At 40.9% G+C, this 13,268-nt stretch overlaps 1 long non-coding RNA gene across 1 annotated transcript in view; it reads right to left on the reverse strand.

Annotated features, from left to right (window-relative positions):
- The window catches only part of LOC111231356, a 40,348-nt gene that overhangs the window by 16,291 nt on the left and 10,789 nt on the right, over window positions 1-13,268 (reverse strand). The window contains exon 2 of the long non-coding RNA XR_002665496.1: window positions 8,658-8,753. This is a non-coding gene — a long non-coding RNA (uncharacterized LOC111231356). The remainder of the gene's footprint in view (window positions 1-8,657; window positions 8,754-13,268) is intronic.

Here is a 13,268-nt window from a genome sequence, read left to right on the forward strand (position 1 = left end):
GGGAACGATGGTGTGCCAGTGGTGTGCTCTCTGCTAATTGATTGCCACTACTCACAAGAGCATAATGTATTCTATTGTGATCATCCTTCGCCCATGTTCATTAAGCCAGGAAGCAGCATGATCTTTTCTTTTTGTCTTGCTCCTGCCCCCCCCACCCCCCTGCCCCTCTCATCCCCCCTCCCAGTCCTCTGTTTCTCCTCTTCTCTCTGCCTCTCGCTCTCTCCTGCTCTGGATGGGAAAGGTGATGCAAAGATGGTATGACAGGCAAAGCATCCCTCACTATCCCACATGCAAAAACGAAGAGGAACAAAGGACAGATGGAGGGAATAGAGTAGGTGGCTGGTAAGATGATGAGGGAAAGGAAGTATGGATGAAAGGATGAGAGGGAAAGACGGGGAAGAAAGATGATGGCTGAGAAGATAGAAGGATATGGAAACAAGATGGTGGGAAAAGAAGACACAATGAAAGTGAAGAAGAAAAAAAAAGATGACGATCAGAGAAGCACCTCTCGCCATCTCCCTCCATCCCTCTCTTTTTCTCCACTTCCCCCCTCCCACCCAATCCTTTGCTCCTGTCAGGTTCCCACCCGCTCCTGCTCTCCCCCACACCTCTTCTTTTTACCCCCCGCTCTCCCCTCTTGCCCCTTTTTCACCCACCTCCCTTCCCCGCTTCTGCTACCTCACCCCATCTCTGGTTCGCCTCTTAATGAGAGCTAGCGGGACAATAGTACCATTGTTGCCCGTGTTTGGGAACCCTGGACTGAAACAATCGCTGTTTACCCAAGCAGTGGCACAGCCTGGACCCTCTCCTTCATTACAGCCGGGCCAAGTCTGATTAAGTCTGTTCCACAAGTGCTACAATAAGCCACTGAGCTGGCCACTACCACTCATCCACTCTCCTCTGTCCTTTCCCTCTACCTCCATCTCTTTCTCCAACACTTCCTCCCCTGTCCGTCTTCTGCAGTCATAATTTCAGTTGGATTTTCTCTGTATATTCTCGTCCTTGCTTCCAGTTGCTCCCCGTCTGATTTACATATCGTTCATCCTCAATCACCAGGAGAATCAGATTTACTATAAGAGAGGCACAAGACAGAAAGAGAGGACGGAATGCAAAAAGAAACAGAGAAGAGATGGAGTATAAATGACAAAGTAAGTGTCTCAAAAATCATTAGTTGAATCTGATCTATTTTAAAAATGACCTTCATAATCTAGGACAAAAGCTAATTTCTTTATTCTTTATTCCCACGAGGGTCGAACGGGCTGCAGGCAGTGGCAATATGACTGACTGTGAGAAATAAGAGAAAACTCTCTTAACATAATGGTCTCAGATCATAAAAAAAAATTGGCATGGAGGTAGTGTTATCAAGCTGATGCTTGTGGCAGAGACGCACTGAATCAGTGGATTGAAAGCCTTTTCACTCAACCATATCCTTCAGCTCTGTGGCTTGTAACAGAAGTATGCTACCAGCACTATGCAAAACAGCATCATGAATATGCGTAATTAGGTGGGACTGGTGTAATTTTTCTGGGTTATGGGATGTGACATTTGTGGGGCAGGAGCATACATCAGCGTAAGCACGACTGACAAATGCATAATCCCTTTCTCTGCAATGAGGCATTTTACACTTTGCGATACAAAATATACAGTTTGCCTTCATACACTTAACAGCTGCATGCAGAATGCACAAAATCATCCAGATAAACATACACAAACACACACGCAGGCACGTCCCCGCACACTCACGCAGGCATAGACACGCACAGATGGACACATATGCAAAAGCACTGTGCGTATGGCACTGAAAGAAATCTGTACGTTTGAACGCAAATATAAACTCTAGATCAAAGTCCAATTGTTTTAAAAGCTGTGCACAGGTAAGACATCAACAGAGAGACAGATAGCCAGAGCACATTTGTGTTTACTCGAGGAAAAGGAGAAAATAAAGGTTGAGTTATGTCTAAAAGTAGTAGACATGAGAATATCAAAGGGACACAATTACGGAGTAATAATGGAGGAAACCTGAAATAAATAAAAAATAAAATAAAATATGGCACAGCCTTGGAAGGCAGAAGGACACAAAGGCTGCTATTGCCAAGCAACAAGGTTAAAAGAGGACTGCTACGCATGAATGTTTAACATAATATGCTACTAGATATCAGTTGGTAAGGAGCTTTAGACATTGTTGTTAGTGAGCAGGAAATGCAGCACAGCTGATGAGATAGCCAGAGCAAATTTCCCTCCACACTTAACTACACTGTTGAAAAATACCTGGAAGTCTCATAAGATTCTTTGCTTTTTTTTTCTTTTTTTTTTTAAACAACATTGAATTACTGAGCATCTATTATAGCCTAATATATAGCATGTTTTTTTCCTTCCTTTCTTTTTTTTTTGCATTAGTATTCAATTTAGATGAACCTTCAAAAGAACTGAACATGTGAGTGCACAAATAAGGACAGACACATGGGCATAGGTACACTGACAAAAGCATCTATTAATAATTGGATCATATTCTCACACAACCAGAAACTCACGCACACACATATGCGCGCACACTATCAACACACCTCTCTAGCTCTTCAGAGAGAGCCAATTTATAGATACTGTACTAAACCCCCCCTCATCACCTCTCGTCTCTCTCTTTGCCTTGCCATGCCCCTTTCCCCATTCACCCATACAGACGCACACACACACACACACACACGCACAGCACCCTGCACAATCCACCACCCTGCCACACATACCGAAGGGGAGGACACATCCCTCATAGCACCCAGGAAATTAACTTGACATTTGATGCAGACAGAAAAAATATATTTCGGTGGGGGGAGGAAAAAAAAACAAAGTGTACCAAAGCAGAGATAGCATAAACCCATCCCTTGTTCACCCTTCTCCACCCCACCCCCCTTAAGCCCAGGGACGCATTCGAGGGGGATTTCAGCGATCTGCATTGCAGACGCCACTGGGTGCCCACGGAAAAATGAGCTTCATCTTTTGCCTGTCCTTCTCAGTGTATGCTGTCTGTCCCTCTTTGTTTCCATCCTTTATGATGCTGGCACTCCATTTTCATATCCACTTCCCCTCCCTTGTTTGTGCCTTTCTGTTTGGGAGGAAGTTGAAAAAAAAAAAAAATATATATATATATATAACAGTATTGGCAGATCACTTGATGGTGCATGTGTATGAAATTAAGGCACACCCTTTAAGCCACTCCTATTGAATACAAAATTTAATTTTGTGAGGATGAGGGTGTTTTAAATTGCTGCTGTCGTGCCATTTCTTTCACTTTAGCTTAAAATCCTGGCCACTGATACACACTAATATCCCTTTGTAGAGTTATTATATTTAAATGGCTTTGTAAATCTGGGTTAATCACTCCACATTTTACAATCAATTGAGAAAAGACGCAATAAACATCCGCTGGTTGTAATTTTGCACAAAGCAATAACAACAGTCGCTCCTGTTACGCATATTGCGGTGCACCTACAATTTCATGCGAGCAGACTAGAAAATAAAGTGCGGTGTGAGCTTGCATATGTTTTATAAGATTAACGATCGCATCAAAGGCCTCGTGGTAACCTCGGCAAGGAGCCCAAACGCCACGAGCACGGGCAGGCCACAATTAATACATCATTATGCACTGCTACAGTTTATACCCATGAACACACACAACACGCAGCAAGACCGCCGACCAGCTAGTGTCTGTCTCAATATCCCCTGCATTAGACATGCAGGAATGTTAACATCATTATGCACAATTGTGAATGTCTGTCTGAGCCCTCCCCCTTTTCTCCCCTACCATATTGTGTCTGCGGTTTAGTCCACTTGTATGTGTGTGTGTGTGTGTGTGTGTGTGTGTGTGTGTGTGTGTGTGTGTGTGTGTGTGTGTGTCTGTGTGGTGTCTGAAAGAGGGCGGCATTATTTAAATATGATTTTTTGTGTAGGCAAGTTGAGACAAATTACTTATTGTTGTATGGATATGGGACTCTCTGAATGTGATATTGTTAAAGCATGTCTAGATTAATATCAGCATTTTGTGGAGGGAAGTGATGTTGCAGGAATTAATTTCATGGAAAAAAAAATACATGCTTTGCAAAATGTTTCAATTTATGTGTAAGGATTTTATTGCATCATTTTAGAATTTTTCTACAAATTAGGATTGAGTGAAAGTTTTGAATTAATTTGTGATGAAACACACACTGGCATATTTTACACCAAACACGCACACACACACACACACACACACACACACACACACACACACACACACACACACACACACACACTTAAGACACTGTGTTGTATTATGAATTATAAAAGTAATGATATATAATTTAGGATGGAAGCAAAGTGGCTTTTAACTTATCTTTTTGCACTGTCTATGCTGATGCATTTGTGATGATGCAGTAACCCTACTAGTGCTTTAAATATCCATGGTGAAAACCAAATCAAATATCAAGTAAAATAATACAAGCATGTTTTTCTTTTTTTAGGGCTTTGAGGCTGACCTGCGCTGTCATTACCTAATCCCCCAGTAACTGAACATAATTATGAAAATGTCACATGTTTGATAAAGCTGAAGTTTTCACTGGGAGGGCGAGTAGCAGAGGTGTGACTTTCATTAGCGTTGCTGTTACTAATATCTGTTCTGCATTTCTCTGCGGCGGTACGGTCAAAATATTGCATCATCTAAACACACACACACACACGCATGCACACATACACGTAAACACACACACACATACACACATACATATATACATACATACTGCAATGCTGTTAGCAGCCACTGTATTACAGTTGCATTCACTGTGCTTTAGAATCGCCTCTATAATGAACAGTTCGCATTTTGTTGCATCACAAAATAAATAAATAAAGCACAATTTCTATCAAAAAAGAAAGAAATACAAAGCTACATATCATTCAGGAATTGTGGGTAAACACATCTACCCGGTATTTGTAAGCAGAGAAAATTCTACAAAGTCTCAAGCAGAGATTTAGAATCAGATTCAGAACCAATATACATTCAGTAATGTGCCACAACTTTAAGGAAGATTGTCCAGCAAGTGTTGTATACAAAGTCCTCTGTTTATTCAAACTCTCCCCCTGCCACCTCGCTATTCCTTGCTCCCAGCGATTTGCATTCATTTGCATGATTTTACGATGTGCATATCCTTTGTTCTGACTGTATGATGATGCAGAAGAAACCCTCCCTACGCAGCGCTATTACACAGCCCGCTGAAAGCTACTTGGATATTAAATGAAAAAAAAAAAAACTGTAGTTTTATCTGTTTTAATTATAAATTGATAAGACGAGATTTCCACAAATACCAGACTCATCCCCCGGTGCATCCATGATAATGTAGCGCATCAGAATGAGGGGGGAAAAAAAAGATGAGTATGTTCTAGTTTTGTGGAATTTTTGAACAACCATGGAAAGGACATATTGTGCTATCGCTAAGAGGCATGAGCATCTGCAATATATAGCACGGGGAAAGGATTGCATCCAAGCATGAAATATGGAATTACTTGACAAATAGGAAATAGGAAAAATTATAGATGAAAACTAAATCACTGAAAAGAAAAAAAATACCTTTCACATATTTTACAATATTTTCATAAATAATGTATTGTTTTCTCCCTCAGTTGCCTCCCTGGTTTTAGTCATCATTTGTAATTGTTTGCTGTTGTATTACCTGATCATAAAGAATTAAGCCTTTGCATTTACCAAGCAATCTCTACAGTGCAAAATTGTCATTTTGACATTTGTGAATGGACCTACTGCAAAGGCTTCCTCGATGCTGGCATCTTTTGTTCTCTGTTGCTGTTTTATCTATGCAGACAACATGCACACACACACACACACACACACACACACACACACACAGACACACAAACACACTGATGCTTTAGCACTCCTTAATCATGCAGACACAAGCAGACGACTTCATTAATCGCTGTGGGCTAGCACTGATGATACAGAAGCCGGCCTACAAGACTGGAGGGTTTATATGCACAAATACGGGCGCCACATTATAAGTACTTACTCCCGCTGGCGCCCTAATAGTAAGCAGCTGTACTGCAAATATGCATGTCTGACAGATGATTATGAGTATAGCATAGGAAATGAGGTGATGCAATGTAAACAAACTATACTGTAGAGCAAACATTGTGGGTTTCTGTGGATGCTTATCTTAATATTCAGCAAATGGTACTGAGGCAAAATTTACAGTGTAAATGTTTTGTGTTTGTCTGAGCTGTGGAAATATTAATCATGACCATAGAAATTTTAATATCAAGAGAGAAGGAAAGAAAGAAAGAGATAGGAATGTAACCCTATAAAAAAACAACCCTGTCCTCATTTCAAGTGGGAACATTTCCTGATATTGTCAAAGTACATCTGCATCTGCATAGATGGAAAGCTTTCCTCGTTTCCTGTTTCAGTTTCATACCCATGACCTTGCCATATTCTGTATACTGGCAGTGGCTGATGGGCATTTAGATGTTACTTGTAAAAAACAAAAAAAACAAAAAAAAACCTTTCTAAGTAAATAATGCAAACTCGGGTATAGAGGTCTAATGACCCTGACACACTTAAAGGGCTGGGCTTTTAGCTTAGAGCGAAGTCAATCTAAGGTGATCGTTTTCTATGTAGAGAAATGTTTGCAAACATACTCCATAGAGCTCTTGTTTACTCTGTCGCATTGGATCATCTGGTGGAAACTCTTACCATTGAAATTGATGAAAACAACATTTTTTTTTGCATTCAAAAGTCAGCTTTTTAATGCCGTTCAGCAAAGTGTGCCATATTTAAAACTGTTTACCCTCCTCACTGATGCAGTGACACAATTCTGGAGTCTCATGTAACAACCTCCTTTTCACAAAGTGCCAATGGTTTTCACTTTACTCCTTTAACTTTGGTTGCCCCAGATTAACACTATCATTTCACTATCACCCCACCCCCAAAAAAAAAAAAAAAAACAGTAATTTGTAAATGCTGAGCTGATGCTATGTTGGGCAATACATATAGAGTAAACACAGAAGAACACAACGTTCACATTATAAGATATTCAATTTGAAGCACAGCTATGGTGCCTAAAGTCTCTTAATTTTATACAAAAAAGTAATTTATGGAAATGTACTGCAGAGATTGCCATAACACACCATCTCTCTGTGGTATAGTCTAGATGGCTACACACTTCAGCACTGACTTTTCCTACCTAGTGACTTGCCCTGCCCTTCTAATTGGCCCTTCTGAGCAGTCCACCAAATGTGTGTGAGTATTGGGAGTAATTAGGACGAGTAACACCACCGCACACTGAGGCCCATGGGCGCTGACATACCACCTCTCCTCTTCATCCCCTTATTTTTTTATTTTTTTTTATTTTTTATTTTTTAGCAACTCCAAGAAATAAACTTTTAACTCAACAGAACATGTAGAGTCACTGGGGTATTTTCATTCGGTTGAAGTTTGTCACACCAAAGGTGCACGATATGTGTGGTATTGTTTCTAACCATCAAGAGCATAAGCCTGGCGTAGGTACCAAGTGCTACTGTATATTTTCTGCTGACAGTGACATATGTCAATCACTGCAGCTAGTTATGCACAGTGTGTACATCTCATATCCCAACACTTTATGCCGCCTTTCGAGAGGTCACCTAGACATAAGAAAAATGGTGTCAAAGCGGAAATAAAGGCAGCACAGATTGAAATCTGAGAGCAAGCTGTGCTCATTAAAATGTTTGCCTCTCTTCAGTAATGTAAAATGTCACGTCTAATAATGGCTTGGGGTCTAATTGATAGAGCAAGATGCCCTGCATGCAATGCAAACAACGCCATGCAGAGCGGAGGGCAATTACTGTTACCACATGGATTTCAATGGCTAGAGGAAATTTTTGAAATCACTTCCTGGTTGTAGCTGCTGTTGGTGTATGTGTGTTGTGTTGTTGTGATGATGAACAGTGAACAGTAACCTCTGTTTCCCCCGTGCTTCTTGTCTTTGGTATGGACCACAGGGCAAAGAATGGGTCATGGGATTTGATATTGCCCACGATCACATCGCCTGAGCTGCCTTCAAACCACTGTTATTCTGTTTACTGTGTCCTCTGGACCACTACTAACATCTATGCCTTTTTCCAACACACACATGGGCTAACTTTGCTGCAGGCAAACAGACACACACATCAGCAGAGATGGGCACAGAGGGTAAAAAACACTCAGTCAAAAACCCCTACCAACAAAGACATTTAGCTATTTTTGACAAAATTTTCAACACTTTGTATAACATTTTCAATATAGAGTATTGGAATTTTACAGATAAATATCAAAAGCTTTAGAAGATAACATTTGCAGTGCTCAGTAAATAATTCAGAGCAAAAATAATTGTGGGTTGTGAATTTAAAAAACAAATGAAAATCAATTCTTTGTAGAGTGAGTACCACTGAAATGTGTTAAATTAACAGAGGTCTCAGAAAATCCATAAATAGAGGAAAATGCAGTTTAGGAGTGAGTGGACTAAATTTAGGTTCTTTCTGCCAGATACAAAAATGGGCAGCAGGCATATGTAGGGATGCCTACACATGTAGCTCATATAGGCTAATGCTACATACACAGACAGACAGACACACACACACATTCTGGTTTATTAACCCAAGCTCACCTCATGTGGGTCCAGTGGAGAGCAAAATCTCAGAGATCTCATGTTGACCTCTACTTCTTGCTGCCTGCAGTCCTCCACAGCTCCCTTTCTCCATCACTGAAGTATTAGAAGACACATCACACACACACACACACACACACACACACACGCACACACGCACAACACACACACACACACACACACACACACACACACACACACACACACACACACAGGCAGTGAGTGACTATATTTACCAAGAGGTAACCTTTACATGTTGAATAACTCTTCTTGAGCAAATCACAATTAACATGTTCCCACTAAAACGAAAGGAAGCAAAGCAAATGCACAGTTATAGCGGTAGCAGAAGGAAACAGAGGTATCATTTCCCATAGCTAAGTTTACTTGCAGGAATTCAAATTGGCAATAACTTTGTGCAAATGTCGTCTCAACCTTTACACTTTGCCACAAATAGCAAGTCAAACTTGGGACCTTTATGGCACATGAGCAGCTGGTTTATACATCATTTGAAGGTCACGGGAGGTGTGTTCTTTTCATACTGGAAAATATTAATAAGAAACTTTGTTTAAATGTTAACCTAGGAGTCTAAAATTGAATTATTGAGGTATAGATACTTAAATATCTCATATTAAAACTGAGATAAATTTAAGTAGTTAAGTCAGAGTAATTCTGCTGTGTACTAACACTGTTTCAGCAGCCATGTTGTTGAACCCAGTCACCCCTGACCTCTCACTCCTCCTCTCACTGGTGGGTGAGCAGGTCAGATGTCAAATGTCAAGGCTAAATGACAAGTCCATTTGAGGTCAAAGGTAACCATTATAAATTGTAGCAGTTTATGGTTAGTTTGAAACCTAATTGTTGACCTCACACAGCGACAATGAACTTGAATGTACCCTTAAACTTTTTTTTTTTTTTTTCATTTTGATTCTTTAACCTTGTAAAAAGACGTGACTGCTGACATGGTCAGACAGGTTCAAGAAAACCAAGTTAAAAACTGATCAGGTGAAAAATACAGGCATTGAACATGAATGACAACAAACAATGCTTTGGTTTAAATCCAAAAACTTATTTTGTATTTTCATGTGGATGGTTCTGACTCATTTGGAGGACATATATTGCTCATACTGTATGTTGTTTCTTTCTTCTGGATTTCTTTCCTGCTGTGTTCCCAAGTGATTGTGAGGCTCTTCTGGCACAGCAGTATCAAACTGACAGATGCCACATTTTATCAGTGCTTCGTATCAAAGCACACACACACACACACACATAACCACACACTTGCTTTTGCACTGTCAGGATGCTGCATGGCAATAATCAATAATACAACCACACAAGATTCTTGTGATTTCACTCTCAATTTTATTTATGTTTTTATTTCATCAAATACAAACTGCAAAAATGCATCAAAGTCAAGAATCCTGTAAAAAACAAACAAACATGAATGTCAGACAGCCATCACCTATATATTCAATTAACACATCAGGAAACATAAGCAGAACCAATAAAAACAATTAGGATATTGTTATACAGGGCATAATTGTCATACTCCCCATTGCAATGTTCGAGACTCTTGTGAGTGTGTCTTGCGGTTGTGTGACAAACCAATGTGTGTGTGTGTGTGTGTGTATGTGCATGCATGTGTGTGTCTCTAGCCCTACGGCAGGGTTTAGGGTAACTATACCGCACTCCCCCCTCCACCTTCACCTCGTTCCCTTTGCGGCTTGTGTGGCTTGTCTCATCCCATCTCCCTCCTGCTCCTCTATCTTCCTCCTCCGCTCTGCCCCCCCCCATCCTCCCCCACCCCCCCCCCGCCCCGCTATCCCCCCCACCACTACTCTGCTTCTCTGCCTACGTGTGTGTATGTGTGTGTGTGTGTGTGTGTGTGTGTGTGTGTGTGTGTGTGTGTAGGGTGGGTGGGGGTGGTGGGCTACACCGGCGACGACAGTGCCAAGAATCAACCCCCTGGATTCTCTAAAGCAGCAGTGTGGTGATGCGGACGATGCTAAATCTTATGCAAATTGCATGTGTATACATATCGCACACAATCACACACATGTGCAATATAAGATAACATAAAGAGGAACATATACAAGACCTACAAGGATTATTATTATAGAGTTTAAAAATAGAAATTTTATTTAAGTGAGCTGCACTGATTTGAAACACAGTATAAGAAGATTAAAAGTAGAAAAAACAACATTTATCTTGACTTAAGGGATGCTGTACTGACTGTGCCTTTCTAACATTGTGCGACTCCTCACCAACTGCACCTACCTATACGACAAAAAGAAGTAGTCATAGAACAAAAGCATTTCCTTTACGAGAGGTGTGCCTACTCTCCACCCCGGTGGCTTACAGTGTTTCATTATCCAAAGTCGAGGTCTGCTTTGCCACCCAGCTCCCCCATGCTGCCTGTCTCATTTCCTACCGGTAACAATCCATTAGCCAACGCCAGGCTCAGACACGCCGTCGTTTAATTATTCTCACTTCTTTGGCAGCACGCCGGGGCGTACCACTCATCAGAGGAAACAGGGAGGTAGGGAAGGAGAACAGCTGATATTGTATACATTCTTTATGCATGTAAAAAGGGACAACAGGCTGACTATGCAAGGAGACAAGGCTCAGGCAGACATAATTTCCACGTACCCATTCACACACTTCTAGTATATAAACACGTTGGCTTCCAGATGAATACGTACACGGCAATGTACATGTATCTTCAGAGACAAATTTACACACTAACAACCAGTTAAAGCCAAAACTCTAATTGTGACAATAGTCAAATACCTCAGATAACATACTTAACTAAACTGGTGAACCGCATATTTGTGCGTGTGCTTGTGTCGATGCACAAAAAATGAGGATGATGTATGGTATAATTCATCTTGAATAATTTCCTGCGCATTCTTCTTCATGCTATGCCTCAGGAGCACTTCAGGATGAAAGGGAATGCTAATGCTGTGTCTGTATCTCGCTGAACAATGTGTGTTTGTGCACTGTACGTGAGTGTGTGCGAGGGTAAGGGTGTGTGTGTGTGTGTGTGTGTGTGTGTGTGTGTGTGTGTGTGTGTGTCGCCTCACTAAGCACATTTATGATAATTAACAGATAGGAGAGGTCAGCCACAGTATGTGTGTGTGACGGTGAGAGTGAGTAAGAGAGGAGACAGGAAAAGATAGGGACAACAGTGCTGATTTACATACACTGGCGAAATTGCCATCGACTTCCTTTCTTTGCTCTATAGCATTTGTATTGTCATTTTTGATGTAACAGTTTTAGAAAATGTACCATTTATACTTTTATCAGTAACTTTTCACAGAGGGTACTATTCTGCACCTTTATTCTTAAGTTTCAGGGAATGTACACTGACATATTTGTGACATATAATATGCTGACTTTTATTTCAGTGACATCTGGAACTTTAAAGTGGCGAGCTCTAGTTAAAAAACGAGGGCAGTCATATGATTTAATTAACTGTTTAACACTGTAAATAAACACATAAATGCATGTTACTTCAAATACACTTGGATAGAAATGCTGTGTGTCTGGTGTTTTCTAAAACCGAACTCAGTAAAAGCCAATGCACATGTGGTTTCTTGGGCTGAAAATACATGGAGGTGTTATATTGAAATCATTTAAACATTAGCCAATACCAGTTTAGTTCTAATGAGCATGGTGCTAGTTTTAGCGCAACTACCCAATAAACGGCTTGCAATAGAAAGCTAAATGCAGGCTGATCTTGAAGGTGACAGTAATCGAGCGAATTAATACATGCAAATGAAATGCTCAGCATGCATAGCTGCTGTTGACAGTAACTGAATAATTGACTTTCCGAGCTCTGTGTTCTTGGCCACAAACCGCATAGAAATTTGTATGCATTAATGTGTATGCATGTGCGTGTCTATGCCAGCGGACATTTTAAGTCTACCCTCCTCACACTCTCACTACTGCCAAACGCCTTAAGATGGTGGCACCTTGAGGCAGAGAGAGACACTCATAGAGAAAGCCAACCTCCTCCTCCCTTTCCCCCTTCTTCCACCTCGGGTCCTCACGACAACACAGGACAGGCCCCCCTTCCTAACCCTTAGCCCCCCTAATAAATATTTAATTCGCCCCTCTCTAATAAGGATATTAGGCGAGTACACCCCAGCTCTGGCATATATGCATGAGTCCTTTCTCATCAAATTTACATAAAAGGGCCAGATGCTAATGCGAGCGTAGCAACTACTGCTCGCTATTCTATATGCGCTGGTACTAGCTCCCTAGTCCGAGAGCCCATATAATTTAATTGCCGAACAGCATATATTTTTCAAACGGTTCGCCTTATTCAAATTGCATCTAGGCCTCAATACCATGCTTTACAAAGAGCCGAAAGATGGGCATATTTTAATTGTAGTGGCGGCACGTCTACAGTATTTATGCTTGTTTAATGTTTTCTGAAGACCTTCCCCCTTTACGAAGCCGTACATAATACAGATGTGCTTATGCATAATATGAAAAAATGAGAACATCTGGGTGTTCGGACAGTGAACATGAGGACGTCGCGTTTTATAGAGTCAGAGCTTGTTCAAACATTAATTACCATTTCAACAATAAGAGCCAATTAAGGTTTGG

The sequence above is a fragment of the Seriola dumerili genome, unplaced genomic scaffold, assembly GCF_002260705.1.
Source record: "Seriola dumerili isolate Sdu_G_001 unplaced genomic scaffold, Sdu_1.0 BDQW01000017.1, whole genome shotgun sequence".
Taxonomy (NCBI): Eukaryota; Metazoa; Chordata; class Actinopteri; order Carangiformes; family Carangidae; genus Seriola; species Seriola dumerili.